The sequence below is a fragment of the Dunckerocampus dactyliophorus genome, chromosome 7 (genome assembly GCF_027744805.1).
Source record: "Dunckerocampus dactyliophorus isolate RoL2022-P2 chromosome 7, RoL_Ddac_1.1, whole genome shotgun sequence".
NCBI classification, from domain to species: Eukaryota; Metazoa; Chordata; class Actinopteri; order Syngnathiformes; family Syngnathidae; genus Dunckerocampus; species Dunckerocampus dactyliophorus.
Window position 1 is genome coordinate 27,050,693 of NC_072825.1, and position 25,910 is coordinate 27,076,602.

Consider the following 25,910-nt stretch of genomic DNA (forward strand, 5'->3'; position numbering starts at 1 on the left):
AGAACATGACCACATATTAGCCGCACCGCTGTATAAGCCGCAGGGTTCATAGTTTGAGAAAAAAGTAGAGATCCAATATTGTTACTATCCTCGTTATCAATACTATTGATATTTGGAGCGATCCCCCCACCCCTGATATTCACTAGAGATAAGCGACATGCAGTGAGGTTCATGACTTTTATTTATATTCATGCAGGTTGCTCATTCAGAGGAGAACCAGAAAAAGAAGAGAATAATTCACTTTGGTTAAAAATGTCTTCAGATTGTTTTCAAATACATCTTTGTCCCATTTATTTATTTTTTTATTAACTGAAAAACATTTATGTTGTTACCTTTTATCTGAAGTACATGCGGCCCTTCCTTCTCCAGAACAAGTTCTGGGCTGTATTCACAAAGCATGCTCAGGCTAAAAATATCTCTTAGTGACGTCACTCTTAGAAAAATCTCAGAAAATCCACCTGATGAAACAAAAACTGCAACAGTCCCTAGCTGACTGTTGGAAGTGTGGAGTCCTTCTGGTCTGGATATACTTCAGCATTTAGGTATGTTGTCTCGTTTCACTCCAACGTTTTTTTTCCTCATTGATTGTATGGTTACATTGTAGATTCCTGTTTATTTTTACTTTATGCTGGGGCCTCTTCTGGGGCCAGGTCATCATTGTAAATGAGAAACTGTTGTCAATTGATCTTACTTGGGAAAATAAATGTGAAAGATTTTTTTTTTAACGAATTCCTTGGACTGTAAGATTTTTCTTAGAATTTTTACTTGCTAATGTAAAAGTTTGTTGATGTAAAAGCGCCTTAGGCCTTAACAGAGCTCCTAACACAGCAAAATGTTAGGAGTGGGGAGGAGGACGTTTAAGAAGCCTAAGAGTCAGCAGTCACAGGAATGGCTGACAGCTGAGTCTGCATCCACCATTAATATCAAATACATTAAGTAGTAAATTTACCATCATGGACATTAAACATAACAATAAGCATATTAATATAATGGCCATGTGAATGAGGGAGGTTGAAACATTTTGAAGCTGAATCATAATTAATTTAATTTTGCTGACTTTCATCATCATGACATAACATTTATTTCACGATTAGACATTTGTTAATACAGTCCAGTTTATATGATCAGTTGTTTTACTCTCCAATCATTACGACGAGTGCGGAGCGCATTTTTTATTTACTTTTTTGGTCTTTCCTTTTTGTAACAACCAATCACAGCTCTTAGAATATGCAGCATACCTAGCAACGGTTTCAACCGCACCTCCTCACTAAAAAGTTTCTGTCGCCTCTTTGCTCAGTGTTGCTCTCAGGAACTTAAGCTGCGATTCCTTGCTAGGAATTTTTAGGCTAAAGTCAAATTCATTCATCAGAGCATAAAAATATTTTGAATTTGACATTCTGCTCCCTAGCTGTAGAAAAAAAAACCACTGGCTTTTCTTGTCTATGGAAGGAAGGCAATGACAAGCACCTTCCAGCTCATGCACACTCCCACCCCTCAGGATGAAGTGAGGATGAAGAAAGTCATGGTGTATAATAAATCTAATCTGCAACATTAGAGTATTGGCAACATGCAGCACGGTGGCCTAGTGGTTTGCATGTTGGCCACACAGTCAGGAGATCGGGAAGATCTGGGTTCCAGTCTCATTTTTGGCATCTCTGTGTGGAGTTTGCATGTCCTGGCCGCGTGTGTGGCTTTTGTCCTCCCACATTCCAAAAACATGCATGTTAGGTTAATTGGAGACTCTAAATTGTCCATAGGTATGAATGTGAGTGTGAATGGTTGTTTGTCTATATGTGCCCTGCCATTGGCTGGCGACCAGTCCAGGGTGTACCCCGCCTCTTGCCCAAAGCTAGCTGGGATAAGCTCCAGCATCCCCTTGTGACCCTAATGAGGACAAGCGGCACAGAAAAACATATCTGACAAACAGAAACTGGGCGCCATGATCCAACTGGGTGCACTCACCAAGTGCACTCAAATGGCAGGCGAGAAGAGACACTCAGGGCAACCTCATCTTAGGTTTCTGCCCTGTATTTGATCAGGAAATGTGCAGATTCAGCGTTTTTTACTTAAGAAAACATTCCAAAAATGATTAGAATCATGCATTTATAATGCAGTTCTATAGACAAATATAAATATTTGATGTTATCATTATTCGCTCTGCCTGAGTGTCACTGCAGGCGCTGCATTTAAATACATTTATACATTTGAAATACATTTAAAAGTGAACACCAAACAATCTGTCCCATCATACTGTATTTTACTGTGTTATTTGTAGTCATCATTTCCTAATGTGGCATCTGTTATTGGCTGATTTAGGCCAATATGTTGTCATTCATGCATGCCATAGCAACTGACGCCCACCTACTTAAATACTTGTATAATATTCAATGATGGGAGTCCTTCCAAGGGCGGGTCCTGCATGTGCCATGACATCAACAATGTCCAAAGATTTCGTCTAGTACTCCTTCCTCGGCTTAGTCAAACCACTAGCATATTTCAGAGGTGAGGCTAGATGACAGAAAATTGAATATTCAAACGGCCCGTCTTGCTTGGCCGCTCACAGGCTTATTATAACCAAACGTGTGCCAACCTCCCTGGCTGTAATATGATCGGCCGTAATTGGACGAGAGTTTCTTTGAGAAGCTGAGTAACCCTGTGTGTGGTGGTGCTTTTTGCCTGGTCTTTGTTTAACCCCGTGACCTGGCCTTCAAGTGTATCTACTCTTAACCTGACCTCCCAGAAGGTTGTGTCCATGCCTCCACTTTATGGATGTTGTTGAGGCTGTTGTCTTGTGTTCTATGAATATATATAATTTGCTCTCAGTGGAAAACATGAAAGCAAAAGTGGTCCAAGGCTGCAGATGTGACGAGTTTGTCTGAAACCCTCCAGCATATGGTCGCAATCAAAGCCAAACATCTCTAACACACCCAATTTTTGTTTCATTTGTCATTTCCATCCTCCCATTCTTTGTCAAATTCAAGAGATATTGTACACTGCCTCACATTTATTTTTAAGGGTGTAGTGCGTGGCGTCTTGCCAACACGTGCTGGTTGTGAGCTTATTCCCTCTCTTGACAGTGTGGCCAGGTCCCACACCGCATGAGAACATTGTGTTTGAGTGACGAGATGAGGACCTCCCTCTTATTGCAACCAAAAGACGTAGAGAACCTCCTATGGAATCCCAAAAGCCTATTTGAACATGTGTATGTCTGTCGCACTGAATCAATATATTTGATCCCAGCACTCCACTGTAGTACCAGAGCCCATCTGCTAGCAGTTACGAGTGTGAGATGAGAGACCACCATCTGAACTTTCTCTGCCTGCCTGTTTGAACTCTCCCTGTGACCTCCAAAATGTGACCTGACCTTCCCTCAGGCCATCGCCTGCTGTCGTCAGCAGAGTGGATGCACGGCCTCCCCCTACTTAGGAAACATAGATCATTTCAGTGACTGCACGTCAGTAAAGCACTCGAGCCAAGTATGCGTCTTAGTGGATGACCCTCAGCTGATCTTCCAAACAAGTGGAATATCCCACTGGACCATGTTATGCATGTGTCCGTCTGTCGTAGAAAACCCCTTGACACTGTGTGTGTATGTGTTGTCCTTGGATGAATGAAAGTTAAGCACTAAATTATTTGTAGGTTGGCTTTTTTCACATGAGCATCACTGCTAACTCAAATGTACTCCTGTACTTTGTACACTCTACAGTCACGGAATGCTGGTAGAGACCTGACTTGTTCTAATTTTTAACCTAAACAGTTGAAGTGTCACAGCAAAAAACTGTTACGATAATAAATAAATCAATTAATCATGCAGTAATGAAAATTTTACCTGCCTCCATATATTGCCATGTGTACACGTGTTTGTTTTCCTTGTCTCTACCCTCCAAACAGGCAGGAAGAGAGTTCACTCTGTGCATTGGTTCAGCACCTACACACTTCATAGACCAACGGCGAACAGAGTGAGGCCTCTTTTCGGTCAGACAGTGTCTTTGTGATGGGGCGTGTCAGAGCTGCTAGCATGCACACACACAGCAAAAGAGTGGAGCTTTGTGAGGAGCAATGCAAGGTAACGTAGTAGAAGTTAGGAGGGAAAAAGATGTTTGCAAAGCCAAATGCCACAGCGTGTGGAAATATTAATAATATATCAAGGTGAGCCCCGCAACACGAACGAGCCAGTATGCCAAATTTATTTGAAAGTGGCAGCAACATAAAAGGCAACAAAACAAACTTTCCCACCTCAAACATATCCACCCAACCCAGTTTTCGCATCTGGGAAAAAAACTACTCATCGAGATGCAGAGCCTTCATCCCGACAGTCAACATTCACTGAGACGTTTGGTCGGCAAAGTAAACGCAAACGGAACAGCACAGAATGGTGTGTGCTCAAAGAAGTTCACCACATAAGAAAGGCTGCTCTTTAATACAGTTGAAAAACCAGCATTTCAAGAAATGCTGCAAATGTTTGTATGAAGTGCCTGGAAAAAAATACATTCTCACTAACGGCAATTCCACAGCTTTACCGAGTGAAAGATGACATATTAAAAGAACACATTATTATGATATATTAATATTATTTATTATTTATATTATTATTAAAGTGTTTATTTTGGACTCAAAAAATGTTGACAAGATAATCGTTTATCGTCAATTTGTGGGACAATAAAGATTTCAAAATGCACATGCATTGTTTTGTGATGTGGTTAAATAAAAAGGTTTTTCCAGTCATATTTTTTATTGTATTTTTCTTAATGTTAAAATCTCATCTCGTCCCCCTTCTCTTGTGGGCCCAATCTCGTGCAATGTCTCGTCTCGTGACACACCTACCAAACAGCAATGGAAATTGGTGCGCTCTGCATGACAGGTTGGATGCTTGCTTTGTTTTTTCTCTGGTCTGCCAGTATTTTTACTACTATTACTACTATTACTTTTACTCTTGTCAGTAGGACCTGGGAGTGTTTCTGATGTTGTAATTAGAGTGCTATTTAGTTCAGCTGGGGCTTCTGCATGGTTTTTGCTTGTAGTCGATGCACCTCGTTTTTGCTTTACTTTTCTGGGTCTCCCTGGTATTACTCTACTGCTTGGGCGCATTCCTGTTTCCACCTCCCATGGTGAGTTTATCTTAGCCCTAGCTGTGCCTCCTAGCCTACTTTGCTAGGCGCAACAAAATCCAAACACTTTGGTTTTTGCTCCCATTTTTCATGAGCTGAATTCATGAAAGATGTCAAACCTTTTCAGCGTATTTCTCTCAAATATCTGCGTTAGTGAGCATTCATGATTCATAATCTATCCACCGCACAGGTGTGACATATCAAGATGTTGATGAGACAGCATGACTATTGCACAGGTGTGCTTTAGGTTGGCCACAATAAAAGGCCACTCCAAAATGTGCAGTTTAACTGTACTGGTGGTGGTCCGGGGGGTCCGAAAAGCAGTCAGCTGCTGTGACCACCATTTGCCTCATCCAGAGCATCCCAAAATGCCATCAATAAAATGCACCTGTGTTTGCTGTCCATAACATAATGCACCCGCCCATACCATAACCCCACTTCCACCGTGGACAGAAATACTGTGACGACAGCCTGAGACCCATTGTTGTGTCATTCATCCACAAGCATCACTTCATGTTGCAGCCTGATAATGCACGGCCCCACGTTGCAAGGACCCGAACACAACTCCATGGGAGCTGGAAACATCCCAGTACTTGCATACCCACCCGACACGTCACCCATTGAGCATGTTTGTTTTGTTGAGTGTAACAAAGTAGGCTAGGAGGCACAGCTCGGGCTAAGATAAACTCACCATGGGAGGTGGAAACAGGTCATTCAGCAAAAACGACAGTATTTTCGTTGAGTGTATTTTGGTACTTTGCTCATTTTGTGTGCCGTTTCGCTCTGCGTGAGTTGATCCTATGTGAATAAAAGACTTTATTGATTACACCACGCAAACTTAGAAGAACATGACAAGAAATAGTCGGATCCAGGGTGAACCCATAAACCTTTATTAAGTGGACAGGCATTTTATCCATCCATCCATCCATTTTCTATACCACTTCTCCTCTTTAGGGTCACGGGGGCATGCTGGAGCCTATCCCAGCTGACTTCGGACGACAGGCGGGGTACACCCCACCAATTAACCTAACATGCATGTTTTTGGAATGTGGGAGGAAACCGGAGTACCTGGAGAAAACCCACACACGCACGGGGAGAACATGCAAACTCCACACAGAAATGCCCAAGGGAGAATCAAACCCAGGTCTTCCCGATCTCCAGGCTGTTACTGTGTTGGCCAACATGCCACGAGACCACCACTAGACCACCACTAGACCCTGGCATTTTATTAAAAGTACAAATATGACTGTCATACAAGTGTAAATGCAAGTTAACTTCTGTAAAACATTACAACAAGAAAAAGCTGCTTTAACATGTTACAATGGATATAGTGCAACTGGAGTCTTTTTGCTTTTTCTGTTTTCTTGTTCTCCTACATTTTTTTTTAACCAGCCCTTGCTGAGGTTGGGTCTTTTTCTGTGCTACGACACACTTGTGAAGTCTCGGGCAATGAGCTGACATCGTGTATCTGGTTTGAACTCTTTGATTCATGTGACTGAGGAATAAATGATATTATTTCCATAACATTCAGAAACATTTTCAAGGCACTCCCAAAAATGATTTGGTGCATTTTGTATAAAATGCGACTATAGTTCTTAACAAGAGGCTGAATAAGGACAATTTGGACGAGGACATTAAAACAAGACCTTTCACTAATTTAAAGGTGCTCTCTGCTTTGTTAGGTACTACATAGGGGGCGCTAACTTTCAAATGTGCTTTTTGCATTATTAACCCTCTCTCTTCCTGCTCTGCCATTGCCCATGTAACACACACGTGCAATCGTTATGTTTGTTGTCAGCTCACGATAGTGATTTGTCAAAGTTTAGCAACTAATGTTAGCTGTCATTGAATGTATAGTCAATGACAAGCCCGTGCAAAAATGGAAAAATCTGCAGTAATTTTAAAGTCAATAAAGCCAGTTACTAAGAGAAAAAAAGTTGTATTCTAACATGAAAAAGTTACTTTTACTAGAATTGTAAGTTAAATTTAATTTAATTTTACAAGAATAACATAATATTGGAAAAATATGTGGAAAAATTTCAGTCATTTTAGTAGCATGAAGTACAAATAATTAAGAAAAAAGAAAAAACATAATATTATGAGAAACAAACAAAAAAAACAACGAAAAAAGTTGTCGTTGTTTTTTTGTTTTTTTGTTGTTTTTCTTTAATTAGGTTGCGGAAAAAATTAAAATGAACAAAGGCAAACTATTATGGCAATAAAGTCACAATTACAAGAAGAAATTTACAAGAAGAAAGTTGAAATATTTGGGCAGAAAAAACAGCAAAAATGGACAAAACGGAGAATAAAGTCAAAATATTAAGAGAAAAAAGTCTAAAATATTGTAACGATTTTTTAAAACCAGAATAAACTCGTAATATGAGAAAAAAATAATGTCATTTTAGTAGCACAGAGTTGAAATATTCAAGAAAATTATGTTATATTTTTTTTAATTCATAATATTATAAGAAACAAACAAAACAAAATAAAGTTCCCATTTTTGAAAAATTTTGTTGGTGAAAAAGTTCTAATGTTATAGAAATAAAGTCAAAATATTACAAAAAGGAGATTTTGAAGATTTTTTTTTTTTTAAAAACGGCAAAACAACAAAGACGGAAGTTCATCCAAATAATATGCTTTTTCTGCTGTATCACAAAGACGTTTTTCTGTAAAAACGTCTTAGCATATCTATTTTACAAAACATCAAAGCGGCAAAGTTGCATCTTTTCATTTTTCACTATGTGACCCTTGCTGGAAAAAGTTTGGACACCCCTGACCTATCATAACCACACAATGACTGCAATTGTCACTCCGGATATGTATGTTTATGAAGCCATAAACGCGAGTCATGTTATTTGGCTGTGGCGGCAGCTTCGGAAGCATGAATGGCCCACGTACTGACTGCTTTTTGCCAGATGGCAAAGGGTGATCCCTTTCTAAGATTTGGTTTTAAGTGAGTCTCGGAACATAAAGTTGGAAACAAAGCCTGCTAGCAGGGGAGGACGGCAAGATTACATGTAGACAAAATGTCAATACAAGTCTAAAAAATCCATTAAGTGTGCTGTCCTTTGAGTGTTAGCTGAACTGAACATTGCTTCCGCCCACTGGTGTCATTAAGGAGACACTCAAAGTAACCATCCTTAAGATTACACACATTCCAAAGATGTACTTTTTGTTTCCACGCATGCAGCAAGCGTTAAAAGGTTGGTTCCAATCGTTTGTTTTCCGTAATCATTTTTGTGCTCCCCTTCCTAGCTTTCCAAAATGTCCAAAATGGGATGTTATTTTATTTGATCCACATCTTGTACAATGGTGAGCAGCATTTAAAATGTTGTGTAAGACAACATAATAATCGTAGGTGCGTGAGGGGGTTGGAATTGGCTGTTCTATCAGTTGCTGTCTGCAAATGCACACACAGATTTTGTTCTAGTGGCACCTTTAGTGTTTCACCACATTTCTGCTCAACCTGGCAGAAGATAATCATCAGGTAATCATGATTACAGGAGAGCGCGCCGTGATCTATTTTGTGTCCATATGGTGCGTGAGAGTCGAGTGGAACAAGCACTGCCCCCGAGATGGAAAGTGCCAGACTGAAATTGCGAATTAAACGATTGCACAATTATGCAACCAGCAGTGCCCATGCCAATGATGGAGGGAACAGAAGGCAGAGACAAGAACAACGGAACAAAGATGGACAATAAGATTGATGGCACAAAGAGAAAACCATTATATAAAGGCATTATTTAATGGCTAGTAAGTTACTTGGAAACTCTGGGATTCAATTTGCAAGTGAGGATGTTCTCTGTGCTATACTTAGAAAGGGTCAAGCAATGTGTGTTTGCATTTGGAGAATGCTAAAGTATCCATGACATACATTCATGCACTTTGCCCCCTGCACCTGTAACCTTAGCAAGTGTATGTGTGTGTGTGTTCATGTGTGTGGCCTCGTGCACTATTAACGCGTTTAGCAGTGAGGTTTTAATGTCTTGGCTCTTCCATGTGTTGATCCTTTGGGGCTATCCATAGAAACTGTTAGTATAGCTTACATGTTCTTACATGTTTGTGGGTTGTTACCCTGATGCAGTCGCTGATGAATTAATTTTGCAATACGACATGGCCCGGTAACGTCCACGCACCTTGCACTGTTGGGATTTGCTTTAGCCATGGAGGCAACTTCTGAGGTCAGGTGTTGATTTATTTTGCGACGACGTCTGGAGTCCAGTTTGTGTTCCACCTCATTCCAAAGGATCCTTGGCAAGGTGGAGGTCAGGGATCCTGGTCAAATGCTTCCATGCCAAACTGGGAGGCAACATTTCTGGCCTTGTGCATAAGGCCCTTATCGTGTTTAGACACATCCCAAAATTTATACAAACTCTGCAGCATTTGCTTAGCGGCTTGGTCAGCGTCATTAATTTGTTGCAGAATGTCCGATTCGAACCAAAATGAATACATTTTTCCCATCCATAAGAAATACTGTAATGTAAATCCAATTAACGCGTTCCCGAAAGCCCAATAATGTTAACACACAACACATTTTTATAATTTTACAATTACAGTCGTCCCTTTTTTATAGCGGTTGATTGGTTCCAAGCCCAACCGCGATAAATGAATTTCTGCGACATAGGATTTTCAATGTTAATGGAATGGAATTTTCCTAGTTAAAGCATAGAAAACCTGTTTAGGACTTTCTAAATACGGTTTTAAACATTGTTAGAGCCCTGTAGACATGAAATAACACACCTATAGTCACCTTTACATGCCTATTATTCATTGTTTACATCACATTGCGCAACTCTCATGCTGCAGGGACTCCAGCTAGCTAGCAAGCTAGAAAGCGAGAGGGCTAACAAGCTAACAAGCTAGCGAGCTAACCCGTGAGCCTCAAATATATTTCTTCTAAACTTAAGAAACCAAAAACTTCCATGCGGATTGGGAAGAGAACTTTTTTTCACTCTCTCATGTCGGACATGCCATAATGTACTGTCTCAGTGTTTTGTGGCATTACTGCCGCCTAGTGACCAGATTATTTATTCATTTAATAATTCATTACTATGAAAAGTCATGATGTAGCGAGGGAGGGATAATGGAACCACAATATTGCGAGGGACGACTGTATGGTTTTACATGCGGTTAATTCCAAATGCATATAACTACTTGGGATGTAAATCTCTTTGCGATAGACAATTCGGTTTGAATCTAGATGCACGGCTTACGATATGATTCAAAAACGATATATTTTTAAAAATTAACGATTCGATACGATTCGATGCAGTGTACAAACGATACCATTTGATTCAATTTGACGTTACTGTTTGTTGATGTAGACATTAATCTTACATTATAAAATACAGATGCCAAATATATGGTGCAAAGCCGTCAAATAATGACACATTTCTTCCAAGCACAGATAAGTTAATACAAGTATTTGTCACATGAGTGCAATAAAAATGCTGTTTTAGCTTGGGAAAGTAAACAATCCCATGGTCAAAATGTCATAACGATGGTAATCGTACAACATTTCAGACGGAGCATAGTGCTGTCAACACATTGCCAAATAATCAAGTTACTCACCTGTGTTGGTCTGGCTGGTCAAGTTTTGCACCCTTATTGAAATTAAACTTCCAAACTTCGACGTTCAAACACCAGCTAACTAGCCAAGGCTAACGAACTAGCCGGCACGTTAGCATTCTCGTCTTTAGTCACGGCAAGTTACGGAGCACGCGCGACAGTCCTTTCGCCGGCATGTTGTTTATGAGATACTGTCAACCGATTGCTTCTCTCGCGGGACCCGGAGCATATTTGAACACAAAACATGTTTTCTAGTTTTGCAATTATAGTTTGACATCCAGAAAACAATTGGAAATGCATAGAATTACATATACATGATGAATGAAAGGGTTAAATTAACATTTAATGTTCAGACTCTTGATGTGATGGTCCCCAAAGACACGATGTGGCAGCAGTGGGTATGCTGGAGCCTATCCGTCGCTCCTATCCTTGGTTAAAATGGATGAACACAAACGCTTCCTGACGCTTCTTCTTCGTCTGTGTTTACTGGCTTCTTCTTCAATGGTCCTATGCGGCCATTTTTTCCCGTCGGCGGGCTTGTCGATCACCGAAAGTAGGAACGAAAATGAACGATGCTAGTCGATGCTCGATGCCCAAACCTACTCATTATTGGGACGTCCTCCTCCCAATAAGTCTGTCTCTCCCTCCCTTGCAACGCCCCTTTCCAGTGCGAAGGACAACCACAGGGATAAAAGTAAGGAGTTGTTGGTCGCAGTAAGGAGTTCTGCTTCTTTTCTTATACGGCCTTCATGTGTTCTATGTACAGTGAGGGACTTGTGCTAAAACTCGCATTACATCACAGTCCTAGGAACTGAAGTCACACGTAGACTGAGGACCTCCTGCATGATATTATTGTTCAAATTTGTCTCTCTTGCAGTCAGTCGATTCGACTAAGACTGTCCTGTGACTTCGGCATCTATGTGACGGCGATTCTCCACAGGGCTCTGTTCTCAGCTGCTGATTTTGATTGATTGAGATGCATTTTTGGTCTCATTTGGTTTTCTAATGAACGTGTCACCGCGCGGGAGCTATTTTGACACGCTTTGTTAGAAAATGCAAAACATATGACTCACAAATCTACAGCAGTTGTGTTTCATGCCAGAGTCGGGGCTTCACAGACAGACGGTATATCCCAGGCAACATATGCGCACATACAGTAGCCATATCCACACGCATGAACAGCCCACGCACACTCGTGTAGGCATGCTAGCATTCCGCCCCCATCGAGTTCATGTCAGTCCATCTGGTATCATTAGCACTATGATAATGAATATAGGGCTGAGGCCAGGAGCGGAGGGAACAAGAATGAGACAAAGAGGACAAGGGAAAAGAAGGATGGGGGAGCATAATGGATTTTCCCCTGACAAGTGCACTGCCTCAGGTAGCTAGAAGAAGAAAGAAACGATGGCATAGGAAAGAACAAAAAAAAACGACCAGTGAGAGATGTACTTGGTATGTTGTGTCCGCTGAGCGAACAGATGAACAGGGAAGGAAGGAACGACAGCAGAGACAACAGATGAGCCGAGAGAACAGGCAGGAGGGCAGACGAGGAAATACAGTCAAACAAATGATGGGGCTGAGCGGCGCGGTTAAATATTTCACCGGGATTGTGTTTGTGCTTTTGTGCGCTTGAAGTGTGTGTGCGTGTGTGTGTGTGTGTGTGTGCGTGTGTGTGTGTGTGTGTGTGTATGCATGAGCATGAGTCCCCAGGAGACAGAAAGGAGGACAGGAGGGAGCAAACGAGCGAAGTGTGTCTGTTGACTATCCGAGTTAATGATTCTTTTGGTCTGAATAGTAAGACAGTGTTGGCCCATGTGGAAGGGGTGGGCTCATTTACCCACCCGGCGGCACACACACGCAACATTTTTCAACTTTTATCTATATGTGACTCAATGTGTTGCACATTTGGAAACATCTTGCCCCCCGCCCTCGAAGGCTAAATGGGGACACTGTTATTATGGCGCTATTAAGCAGAAGTGTGCCGCCCTGCGCGTGAATGGAGGACCACCTGTATGCAAATGAATGGGGGACGGGGTGGGGGGACAGAAGATGTGCCTTTGTGGTACAAGAAAGGCAGCAGCTTGTCAGAGTGTGCCGCTATGAGCCAGAGGGGATAAGGCCTGCAGGGGGTGTAAGGGATAAAGGGGCAGAGGGCAGCGGGGTGACAAGCTGTCCATGTGTGGTGAAACAATGCCATGTGTTAACAAGCCCAAGCTGGCTGTAATGGTGGAGATTGGCTGGACAAAAGGCCACTATTTGAAATGCAATCTGTGATCCACAAGAGTCAATAGGAGTGTATCACAGCTTCTTTCATCCCCCGTTCATTGTGTCATAATGTTCATCATCTGTATGACCTTTCACCCCCCTCTAAAGGTTATTGACAGGTGATGTTGGGGAGGAGAGGCAGACATCAGCAGCTGGAAGGCAACAAGTGCACCGATGTGAGAAAACAAGTGGCAGACACGTCATCGACAGGTTAGCATGTCATCTTGTGTAAAAGCTGAGAACACTCCCTTCATTTAACCTTGCAAGCATGAGCCTGCGTGTGCCGAAACGACTACAAAACATGTTTCTCTGCTCTGCTTGCTTTGTCTCCGAAGCTTCAGGGTAGCTGACACTCAGCGTTTCCACATGTATTTTTAGCACCAACACCCTTTGGCCGCTCTTGGTGTTTTTAACCTTTTACCGCACCTCAGTTTCATTTGACGCCATGCCCTCTTGCGTCATACTTTGTTTTTTTTCTTTTTATATCTCATCGCTGTGGCTACCTCCTTCATTGCAACTCAACAAGACTTCGAAGAGCTATGTCCCCATGTAAATAGGTATTTTTCTTGGTGTTTTTAGGTGTTTACAACAATCTCAGTGTCAATAAAACACATTTTGCCTGTCAAGTGCATGCCAAAGCAACAGGTGGCAGATGTCACCGCTATCTGTGAGGCCTTCTTAGACAATGAGTATCATCAAGGCAACATAAGAACAATAGCGACTTGAATAAACTGAGAGTCAAACTTGTTGAGTGACGCAAAAAAAAATAAACATTTCTAAAAAAATAAGAAAAAAATGCTTATACACTCCTGATCAAAATTTTAAGACCAGTTGAAAAATTGCAAACATTTGCATTTTGCACTGTTGGATCTTAAGGAGGTTCTAAGTAGAGCTTCAAAATGCAAAAAGAAGAAATGGGAGTGAGACAAAAATATTTTTGAGTAAGCATCAGTGATCTTCCAGTGTTTCTAATCTACAGTGAACATTATAATAAAAGACAGGTGGTGGCTAAAAAGACTTTTTTCAAAGACTGCGCACAGAGGATAGCGTCAGCGCTTTAAGGAAAGATCTAGAAGAACAAAGATGGGAGAGGGTCTACAGTGCAACAGATGTGGATGAAGCATATGACAGCTTCCTTGGTACTTATATGGAGCTCTACGATAAGTACTGTCCCTTAAGAACAAAAATAACATGAGAGCAACTTGGGGCATCTTAAATAGTATTATAAAGAACAACTTTAAGAAAGCAGACTACCCGAACTATTTCATGGTTGGAAACACTAATAAGGATGATATGAATGACGTAGTTGAAATGTTCAACAATTATTTTGTAAATATTGGACCAAAACTGGAAGAAGAAATTCCAAAACTCCAGACAATGGACAAATGGAATGATACCATAGATAGGAATCTCAATTCCATGTTTCTCACTGTAGTAACTAAAAAGGAAATCACTGACATTTTTTAAGGCAAAAACATCAACTGATTGTAATGGAATCGAAATGGAAACAATTAAAAGGGTCATCAATGAGATTGTACAATCGCTAACATAGATTAGTAACTTATCATTTCAGACTGGAACATTACACTGATTATTATATGGAATAATATTACATGGAAAGCAGGAAGTGAATAACATGTACTGTACTAGATGTAGAATGGAAGGGGGGTAGGATTAAATAAGCTTTGCTTCTTCCTACTCCTTTTGGACATGTGGAACTGTGAAATGATTCATGAGATGTATTCCATTGGAACCTGCATGCATGTTCAAATACAATTAAACCAAACCAAACCAGACCAATTTATCGCAAACAAGCATTAAGGGAAATAGGCTGTTCATCAGCTGACCAAAAGTTTAAAAACCAGAGCCTTTGAAAGGCAAAATCTTGTCAAAAATGTGTATTGAATGTCATTTTCTCTCAGGTATTCACACTGTCACGCTCTCTTGATGGCAAAGGCAAAAAAGCTTTCTCTCTTTGAACACGGTGGGATTGTTGAGCTGCATAAGCGAGGCCTTTCGCAACGCGCCATTGCTGCTGAGGTTGGACGCAGTAAGACAGTCATTTGAAACTTCCTAATATTGCCTATTTGGCAGGGGCCCTTGGAATTGTCTAATGGAGGCCCTGGCCAATCACACTCATCATAAATAAATTTTAAAATGTACAGTTAATTCATGTGATTGGTATTGGCCGATCTCACTCATTGCCAATTGGTATCGGAACTGGCAGCATAAAACCCTGATCGGATCATCCCTACTTGTTCTATATGATGATATGATGAGGTACTGTAGGTGCGTTATTAAGTTATCCCTGGTTTACTTGTTAAGCCACTGCTAAATCTCCTGAACGGCCAGGTACGAAACAAAATCTTTTCCTAAAAATGGAAGGCAGAAAGTTTTTTTGGATGTACTGTATAAATTGTGGATCTAAAGAGTTTATCTAAAGGCCTACCTCATGGTCACTGCTCCTTTACGGGCAACTGTTTCCTGAACAAAGCACAGTTCAACACCGGATTCGGCAATATTCATCCGATTATGTCCAATATCCAGTTCTTTGCTGTTTACTAACACCCATTATCACATAACGTAAGCTCGAGCTGACCCGCAACCCCTGGCTCACCACAATAGAGTTGTCGCGGTTGGGGAGGAGCCTTCAGAATCCAAGAATGTCGGCCAACAGGAGAAGACTGCAGATTTACCTTGTACACAAGTTTAGATATATGGAGAATTTTATTAAAATAAACTTACTATAGTGCCTCACTGGGATCCAATATCATTTAAAATCCTCGAAATTAAAAAGAGTTGCAACACACACTAAAATGAGCTATTTTGTTAGCTTTATTCAATCATCAACCAGAAGTGTATTTAAATAAATATTTACGATATTACCGAATTGTGATGACGACTTTCAAGCACCTGTAAAATTGTGCTGGAACAGACTGTAAGTACACGTTGGTTATGTTTGTACAACTACTTCCTAATAAGGAATAAGTTATGCTAACCGTCACAGCTGAGAGAACTTTGCTGAGAAAGGGGCCTTGCCGAACTGACACAACACGATCAGGTGACTCACCGTCAGAGTGCTTGCATGATAGAGAACCAGGTATTCAGTGTGCAGGTCAGCAGCTATCAGCTTCATCGCTCAGCACAACCCGGAGGTGCAGGTTTGACGAGTCGTGTGGAGAAGAATGTGAAATATTGACGTAGTAGAAAAAAGGGTTCAAGTGCTCATGACACCAAAACACGTTAATCTTGTTATTTTTGCTGTGAAAAATAACATTAAAAGGCTTATTTCCTGTATTAGATGTGTGCTCGAATGTTGAAATATTTATTTATTTATTTTTTTTACAGTTTTTGTCACTGAAAGCAGTCTTCAGAAGAATACTGGAGAAAAAGAGGAAGTGACATCACTTTGAGAACTTTCCCACCTGGAAGTTCTCATTGACTATAATGGTTTCTGCATTGTTGTGGTGCAGTTTTGGATGAATTTCTGTTGTTTGTTCAATTTTTTTATATTATGTCCGCTGGTTGTGTGGAAGGCTTTTGCTGGAACAGTCAAGCAGACTGAGGGGCTATCCGCATGTAAACGTTTTCATGTCAAAATGGCAAAGTATTGTATCATTTCAGCCTCTCATCCACACAGAATCGGCGTTCTGGGTTACCAGAAAAGGTATTTTTTTAAACGGCTTCCAGAGTGGGAAAATCTGAAAACGGCAGGTTGTTGTTGTCGTGTAGACGGGCAACAGGAGAACAATGACTGAATGTGTATTTACCAGAGAATTCCTACCACCGGCTGTCCCGATGATCTTTCCCTGACTGAGACCGTGGAAAACACAAGCACTGAAAAAGATGGAAATAAAAAATTCAAAAACTCAGAAGGTGTTCGACCGTAGAAAAGCATGGCAAAGTGGCAATTAGTCAATCCACATTTTTTCTAATAATATTAAAATCTTTTAATATTAAATTCAATTCATCAAATTAAATAATTATATGGGTTTTCATGCGAAATTGCTAGCTTGTGTTCATAGTGTTCACAATGTTTTTATCGAGTTATTGTTGTGAATATGTCACTTTTTTTGCTTTGCTGTGCGTTCATGAAAGTGTTCTCGACGTGAATTGCTAACCATGCTAACCATGGATCGCCGTCACGCGGTTCTTGCAGTCGATTTGTCTGTTTCAGTAAGTAAATCGATATTTTAGATCTAAAAGTAGCTCTATTCTACGAACCTTACAATAAGTTTCATGCCAGGGCTGGATAAGCAGTGATCACTGCTTACTGGTCTAGTAGTTTGTATTTTTTGTGCGTTATACGGTACTTATCACAACACAATATCAGTGAACGTTATTGGTGTCAATATGTCAATTGCTTCGCTTTGCAGTACGTTCATGGCTTTGTTTGGTTGAATCTGGTTCCCAGAAATCAGCGACGTCACAGTCAAGATGGTGTCAGTTTACAAAACTCGCTGGCAAAATCACAACTTCATTTACCTCGTAATTTTACTCGTAGTTTACTGGAGGATGACAGCACTAAGACAAAAATGTTTTATAAAGTGGGTACTTTCATTTTGTTTGTTTTTTTTAAACTTTTTTTGGTGTCATGAGCGCTTTTAAAACAGCTGAGTGATGCTGGGACTTACAAATACCCTTGTGATAAAAAAAACACTTATTCTATCTCAGCTCTTAGCGTGAATTACCCACAGGCAGAAAGCTACACGGAAAAGCAGCGTGCACTTTGTTTTCATTTTGTGTAATGACATGTTATGTAATTACGGAATTCCCATAGCATGTTCGACAACACCTGCCGCAGACTCCACCGCCTGGAGACAAATCCCCGGGAAATAAACAAGACAGTTTTCCGGAAAGTTTTGCACATTTAAGGCGGTCAAGTCTTCCCTCAAATTCCTGGAATCTGGCAGACTTTTTGTCATCTCAAACACTTTTTTTTCTGCATGTTTTTTTAGTATTGTAGTTACTCAGCAACCTTTTGGCTTTGGACCCACAGACAAATTGCTCATCTTTGTGTGTGTGTGTGTGTGTGTGTGTGTGTGCGTATGAAGGGAGTCCCCATTGTCAGATGCTTGGCGGCCTCAGCAGAGACGAGGCGTATTGGTGGGTTGTAAATGTGTATATGACTCTGCTATGATCAGGAAGAGGTTTTCCAGTCACTGTAGTGTTATGTGTGTGTGTGTGTGTGTGTATCGTGACGGAGGACTGGGAGATCCTGTTGCTGGTAGTCTGAACCCTGTGAGTCACTGGCTGGGTTCTGGAGCTTTTGGAACTCGATGTGCATATCATACAGAAGATTCTCTAGGAAATCAAGATGCAGTGCCTTGTTGGTTTGCAGCAGCTTGTAGATGATTCTCCTAGTTTTCATAACTAATGCCATCCATCACAAGACTTGTATGAAAACTCTTCCATTATAAAGATAATAATACCCACTTTTGATTGGCAATGACAGAGTGGTATTGCCGAAATGGAACAGTGTGACGATGAACATAAAACTGAAAAGTCAGCTGTGTTTAGTGTGAATGTGACGAGGCTTACTTCCCAGGCGCACGCAGTAAATCTCCCTGTGCACATTCGATACCGTGTGTCCTCCAGACGCCATCCCAGCTCTGGTGAGTACAGTTTGTCACTTTTGAGCATACCTGTCAACATTTGGATTTGAAATTGAGGGACATTTTGTGTGAAATAAGGGAAAATGAGGGAAAATATAGGAAATTCTGTTTTCACCAAACCCATCAAAGGACACAACATCTTCCATGAAGAAGTGTGCGGGGTACGACTGGAATATCCGGAGAGAGACCAGAATTTCCTTTACTTTCCCTCATTTTCCCTTATTTTCCAGAAGAAAAAAAATTACATTTGAAATGCAGATGTTGAAAGGTAAAGCAGGGGTCTTTAATTAAAATTGAGTAAGGTCTGTTTACGCATTTTTTTTCACAGCCTTTTTTGCCTTACATTGCATCAGACTAGCTTATATGAATATGGAATGTAATGAAACCCTGCACATCACCCTATTGTTCTAATACAACACAATTATCTTGGCACCTAAATTAGATGTAAAAGAAAACGGGACCAAATTTGACATGAATGATAAAAGGTTTGACTGTACAAACAATGAATGAACACAAGAGGCTTATTTTTAAGTTAAATAAAATTGCACCGCTTTCTCTGAAAAAGTAATGTTAAATCATAAAAATTGAATAAGCCTCTTTTAAACAGAAAAGCTGCAACAGTACATCCTCTTGAAGTTTCACATTTTCTTGTTTTTGTAGCTGACATTGGGGATTGCCTGAATTTGTCACACAATTCGTCTTTTTGTGTACCTTTGAGCAAGGTCTCTGCAGCAGAAGCACTCCTTCACAACTCTCCCATTTTTCACATTGGGCTCTAAGCTACGTTATTTTCCGCGCTCACACACCAGACTTCGGTGGAAACTTCCCCTGGAATGATATGTGTTTTGTCAGGTAATGTCGTGTCACATTTTCACTTTTGACCAGCGCTACATGCTTTCAGAGCATTGGAGACACAGTGGTTTGGCACTGGATTCAGGAAGAATGAACATACAGACCTGATCGAAATCTTAAGACCAGTTGAAAAATTGCTAGAATTTGCATTTTGCATTTTTGGATCTTAATGAGGTTTTAAGTAGAGCTACAATATGCAAAAACAAGAAGGGGGAGTGAGACAAAAAGCATTTTGAAAAAGTCATTTATTGAAAACAACAATGAAACTGAAATAGGCTGTTTATCAGCTGATCAAAAGTTTAAGACCATCGCTCAAAAATAACAAACAACTCCAAACCAGAACAAAATATGTTCTCAGTAGGACTCAGTAATGAGTAGCTCCACCGTTCTTGTTAATCACTTCAAAAATGGGTTTGTGCATGCTTGATGCGAGTGTTTCCAGGAGGCTAGTGGGAACATTGCTCCAAGTGGTGAAGATGGCTTCACCAAGGGCATCAACTGTCTGGAACTGATGGCCATTTTTATAAACTTCCCTTGCCATCCATCCCCAAATGTTCTCTATGGGATTTAAATGAGGGGAACATGCAGGATGGTCCAAAAGAGTGATGTTATTCTCCCTGAAGAAGTCCTTGGTCAAGAGAGCATTGTGAACTGCAGCGTTGTCCTGTTGAAAAACCAGCTGTTACCACACAGACGAGGGCCCTCAGTCATGAGGGATGCCCGCTGCAACATCTGCACGTAAGCATCTGCCGTTTGACGACCCTGCACCACCTGCAGCTCCAGTGTTCCACTGAATGAAAAAGCACCCCAGATCATGATGGACCCCCCCTCCAATGTGTCGGGTAGAAAACATCTCAGGTGGGATCTCCTTGTCATGCCAGTAACGTTGGAAGCCATCTGGACCGTCAAGGTTACATTTTTTCTCATCAGAGAATAAAACATTTTTCCACCTTTCAATGTCCCATGTTTGATGCTCCCTGGCAAAGTCTAAACAGGCAGTTTGGTGGCGTTGAAGGAGACGAGGTCTTTGAATTAGTTTTTTGTTATTCAAACCCTTTTCCCGCAGATGCCGTGTGATGGAAGACCGCCCTGTGTCTTGATGGACAGCCAATCAGATCCTCCGGCTCTGCGCAGGTGTAATTTTTTTGGGTCTACCACTTGACTGTTTTGTTCCATAATGCTCAGGATCTTTCAAAAAATGTAGAATGACTGTCTTACTGCTCCCAACCTCAGCAGCAATGGCACGCTGCGAGAGGCCTTGCTTATGCAGCTCCACAATCCGACCACGTTCAAAAAGAGAAAGCTTCTTAGCTTTAGCCATCAGGAGGGCATGACAGTGTGAATGCCTGACAGAAAATGAACATTTTGAGCAGATTTTGGCTTTTATATCCTGTGGTCTTAAACTTTTGTTCAGCTGATAAACAACCTATTATCCTATTCCTATTTTTTTTGTTTAAATTACAAGTTCCAAATGTTTTTTGTCTCACCCCCCCTTCTTGCTTTTGCATATTGTAGCTCTCCTTAAAACCTCATTAAGATCCAAATGTGCAAAATGCTCATTTTTAGCAATTTTTCAACTGGTTTTAAGATTTTGATCAGGAGTGCATATTGGTCCTCCTATTCACTTTTAAATGTTTGGTTTTCTATTTCAACTTTTCTTAATTTTGAGCAAGCCAAGGTTCTCGTTCGCTCGGCAAGTAAGCAAACTATTTCACTGGCTCATTTTGAGTGACGTCACCGTGTTTGCTGTCACGTAACCGTAATAACAAGAAATGACGCCGGCAAACTGCTGCTGCGATCGGCCCATGAGCATGATTAGAAATTATTATAATATTTCCCATTTTCTGTAATGCGATGGCTGCTTTAAACTTTTCAATGACAAGCGAGGCAAATGGCAGAGATTTTTCTACTCATATCTAATATTTCATTAAAAGACTGTGCAGTTTGAATTGAGGATATGCAAAATAACATTGTGTGCCAAGTTTAATTAACATTTTCATTGTTTTTTAATTCACAAACTCAAAATTATTTGAACAAAACGTGTCTGTAAAGGTTTTTAGTACATGGTATATCTGAGGCGTCCAGTTGCTCTTTAGGTAAACAAAAAGTGCAATTCAAAAAGATTTAAATACACAAATGAAACTATACTTTTGATTCACAGAACTGCAAATTGAATATAATAATAACATGATATGGGGTCTCTCCCTGGACACAACTGAAGTTAGAACCACCGCTGATATAAACACAGATATTGTAACCGTGGGTCCCGCATGTCCCCCAAGGTAACACGTTCGCTACTGGAGCTTAATAGCCGAGTTTGGGATGTCGACGTTAAGCTATGTTTCCGAGAGCACAAAAACACAACATTCTCTCACAGTCCGTTGATTGTCCGGGGAGCTAACATTGGCCAGGATGATCGATGGACGGGTTAGCCATTACCCTAGCCCGGATCCCTCTGCTTCCTCTCACATCGCCTGCGGCGCTTTATCTGCGGTCGCAGCGCAGTAGTGGAGGTCGAGACTGAGGTGGCCTAGATTCTGTAGTTCCTTGGCGTCACCATGGCTTGGTGAACGGAAAATATGTAAACACATAGGGTGAGAGAGGAGGCGCTGCGTCCAGTCGAGTGACCATATCACCACTTCAAAATAAAAGCGCAAGATTACTTCCGTATGATTTCTTTGGCAGAGACCCATCAGTTGAGAATCACTGCTCTAAAATGATAAACTGTGCACTCACCACAAATGTGATGGCCCAACCACCTATTACGGCACAACTATATTATTTTACTGACATGATTCATTTATTTTGAAGGCCTGACGAAATATGTGGAAAATACTGGAAACTATTGAAATGGGAGTTTCTCTGTGAAAGTGGGAGGGTTGACAGATATGCTTCTGAGTTTCAAATGCATGCCATACAGTACATCACACACAACCGCGTAACATGAAGGGACAGAAGGACACAAACGTTAGCAGCACTAGCATAGCTATGTGAGCTACAATGCTAACATTACACTCACATTTGAACAGCAACATCATGCTAGGTTAGCCTAGCTAAAGAAAAACAAAATGGTCAAACTTACAGCACTCACGACTTACAGTATAGCTGACTGACAAATACTGTAGTTGGCAGACCTCCACAATTTATTTAAAGATGTGTAGTGAAGCCTTTTTTTTCCACAATGCTGTCCTCGTTGAAGTCAGAGATGCTGTCATGTCCACGAGGAAGCGGGTTTTTGCTTTCATGACGTCATGAAAAGCCACAACTTCAAAAGCAAAAGTTTGATCGCCTTGTCTCTCAAAAGTGAAGCAAACAAGTTAGGGAGACGATGGATTTGTCTCATGCTTTGTGCTCATAAATACTGTAGGCTCTAGGGACACATATTACTGTTGGAATATCATTAAAAATGAACATTTGCAAAATAGGGCACCTTTATTACGGTTTGGTACTTGTAGACAAGCTATAGGAAGGTTTTATCAGTGGCAGGAGTTGCATTTCATACCTGAGCCTTCAGTGGGGACTTAAGCAACCCACTTCATCTCTTAATACCACCACTATCACGCCACAATAATATAAAGTATCAATAATATGCAAAAACCTAATATAAAACAACAAAAACACCTCTCTGAGCTACCACCTCATCGTGGTGGAGGAGTTTGCGTGTCCCGATGATCCAAGGAGCTACATTGTCAGAGGCTTTTATGCCCCTGGTAGGCTCACTGGAGACAAACAGCTCCTAGGTGAGGACCAGACCAAAGGTAGCTCAAATAGGCCTCTACGACCATCAACATATATGGACCAAGTTTTCCCTCGCCTGGATGTGGGTCACCGGTACCCCTCTCTGGAGCCAGGCCCGGTGGCCAGGCCTGCATCCATGGAGCCCGGCCGGGCACAGCCCGAAGAGGCAACATGGGTCCTTCCTCCAGTGAGTTCACCACTCATAGAAGGGACCAAAAGGGTCGGGTGCAGAGTGAGTTAGGTGGCAGCTGAAGGCAGACACCTTGGAGAGACTATGTCTTTCAATTGGCCTGGGAACGCCTCGGGATCCAACGAGAGAAGTTGGATAAAGTAGCCGGGGCGAGGCAAGTCCCTGCGAACCAACCTTGGATAAGCGGAAGAAGATTGATTGATGGATGATGGATGATGGACAGTATAACAATGTGGGCAGATTAAATTGACATGGCAACACATACAGGCCGAAATCTGATTGGACAAAAAAATCATAAATACAAACTGGAAGCCATGCAGTCAAGAGACACGCTACAAAATGAAGATACACTTTTTGGAATAAAGTAATAATATTTCATGGAACAAATACTAGCATTAACGTTGTAAATGTAGGATGGTGCTTCTGATAGTGTTTAGGCCAGCAGAGAGGACTTTGCTGGCCCTCACTGCGCACCGCTGGGTTTTATGATGGTGACAGTTTGACACTGGAACAGATTATTCCAGTTGTTTTCCACTGTACTGTATGTTTGCTGATGTGGTTGGAATGTTGTAAACACCTCCCACTATGGTGCAGTGGAATTGACCGCACAACAACCACATTGATAAACATATTGATAAACTACTACCGCTCTCATTTTGTGTCATTTTTCCCGTCACAAGAATGAAATATCTCCCTCGGCTACACATAATACCCCCTCACTGTGTGTGTGCGTGGGTGGGGGGACCCTGTGTCAGAATAGTAGAGCGTGTGTGTGCTTGCCCAGCCGAGCCTAAGGACAGTCAGACAACCCTTCTCGCATACACACACACACATACAGTATGCACACCAACACACTGCTCCATGTAAATACATGCACAGACAATGCCCCCTCCTGTTTCCCCCTGCAGCTTTGCAACTCTGAGCCAGCTGACCCAGGCTGGAGCACCATCCCTGCCCGAGGGAAGGCTTCTCCTGCTGGGGCCCACAATCCCACTCGACACGCCACGGTCTGGACTTTATCCACTCCATCTGTGACCATGTTTGCCATAGTCCTTCGTCTGGGGACGTGGCCGAGCTGAGACCACGAGATCAGACCGGCTGATAAGAGCGTAATAATTCTTTACTACCTGACAAAATGTAATCAGTGCACCAACGTGCCTCGACGGCTGCAGTCTGGAGGAAAATACACACTTCTCATGCAAATGGTTCCCACACTGCGTCTGTATGTTGTAGAGTGTTGTTTATAGATTATAGAGTAGTTTGTGCAGTGACACAATAGGAGAAACGCACACGCCAGCAATGTGGCAATATCACATGACACAACTAAATGTGTGGAAAGCAAATCCCATGAGTTACTCACGTGTGGAAATGAACAGATTTACATTCAGCTCTTGGTATTAGGCTATAGATAGTTGAATCCAAAGCAACATGACACAAAATCTCTCCAGTTTTGAGTCATTTTGAAGCTTTTTTTTGTAGGGTAACCAGAAACTTAGGAAGACATTTGATGCGGTGTAAAATTACCACCGTTACACTCTTGACTTTGAAGACTGGGAGATGATTCACTGAGTATTTACTTGCTTTTTGCTGCCCATGCCTGGCTATGTTTAACAGTGCAAAACATTTTTTTTCCATTGATTGTTATTTTCCAACATATTCCTCATAGAAAATCCTATATATCAGAGGTGTCAAAAGCCATTTGCAGCTCGCTGTTTGTTTTTTATTAGCCCGCGAAATAAAATTCAATAAAAAAATAAACAAACGAATCGAACAAAAAGGCCCAATATAGAGACAATTTGTTTTTAGCCTGGACAGCCCTGCTATTTGTAGTCATTTTTGCCTGTATTTCCATTGTATTTTTTAGACAATTGATTGAATTCGGAGGAGTCTGATTCAACTATCAATCTCGCAGTTCAATCATAAAAATGTCATGTGATCAAGACTGTACCTTTCTGACTACAAGGGGGTGCCCACGGTTGCTGCTGAGCATACATTTTTACATAGAATGTCTTTGTTTTTGTTATAAATCACCTATTTTTGTACAAAAACAGCCTAACTTGTGTTAATGAAGAATTGAAAATGACAGGTGTGTTTAACAGAAGACCTATACTTACTACACTTTAATAAAATGACCAGCGTCAGTGGCATAATCCCAAGGAGCTGAGGTGAGTTCTAGCTTTGGATGTTAGGAAGATCGTCAAAAATAATCCTGACTGTGGACGTATTTTGAAAATGTTAAAGATGACTCCAGTAAGTGAAGTGCAACTTGTGTCAGCAGCTTCTTACATATCACTCGACAACAACCAACATACCGCATGATTGCAAACGGGTCAGGCTGTTACGCCAACTTCATGTTATATCCCAAAAGTGAATTTTAGGGCAAGAAATGAGGCTGCTAACTGAGAGTTATGGCGAGTTGCTGTTTTTCAAGCCATGTTGTTCCTATTCTATGTGCACTTTTCTGATGTGTGCCGACAGCGACTGTGTTTCCTGTCTGTGTTGCTTTCTGTGTAAATAAATAAATGAAGGTACTGTTGCTGTTCACCTACACGCTCATTGTATGTTATCTGACTG

At 41.2% G+C, this 25,910-nt stretch overlaps 1 long non-coding RNA gene across 1 annotated transcript; it reads left to right on the forward strand.

Moving 5' to 3' along the window:
* The first annotated feature begins 478 nt into the window (after window positions 1–478).
* Window positions 479–25,794, forward strand: LOC129185331 (uncharacterized). Its single transcript, XR_008572056.1, has 3 exons — window positions 479–542; window positions 13,050–13,151; window positions 24,245–25,794. It is a non-coding gene; the product is annotated as an uncharacterized LOC129185331 (long non-coding RNA).
* The last annotated feature ends 116 nt before the right edge of the window (window positions 25,795–25,910 follow it).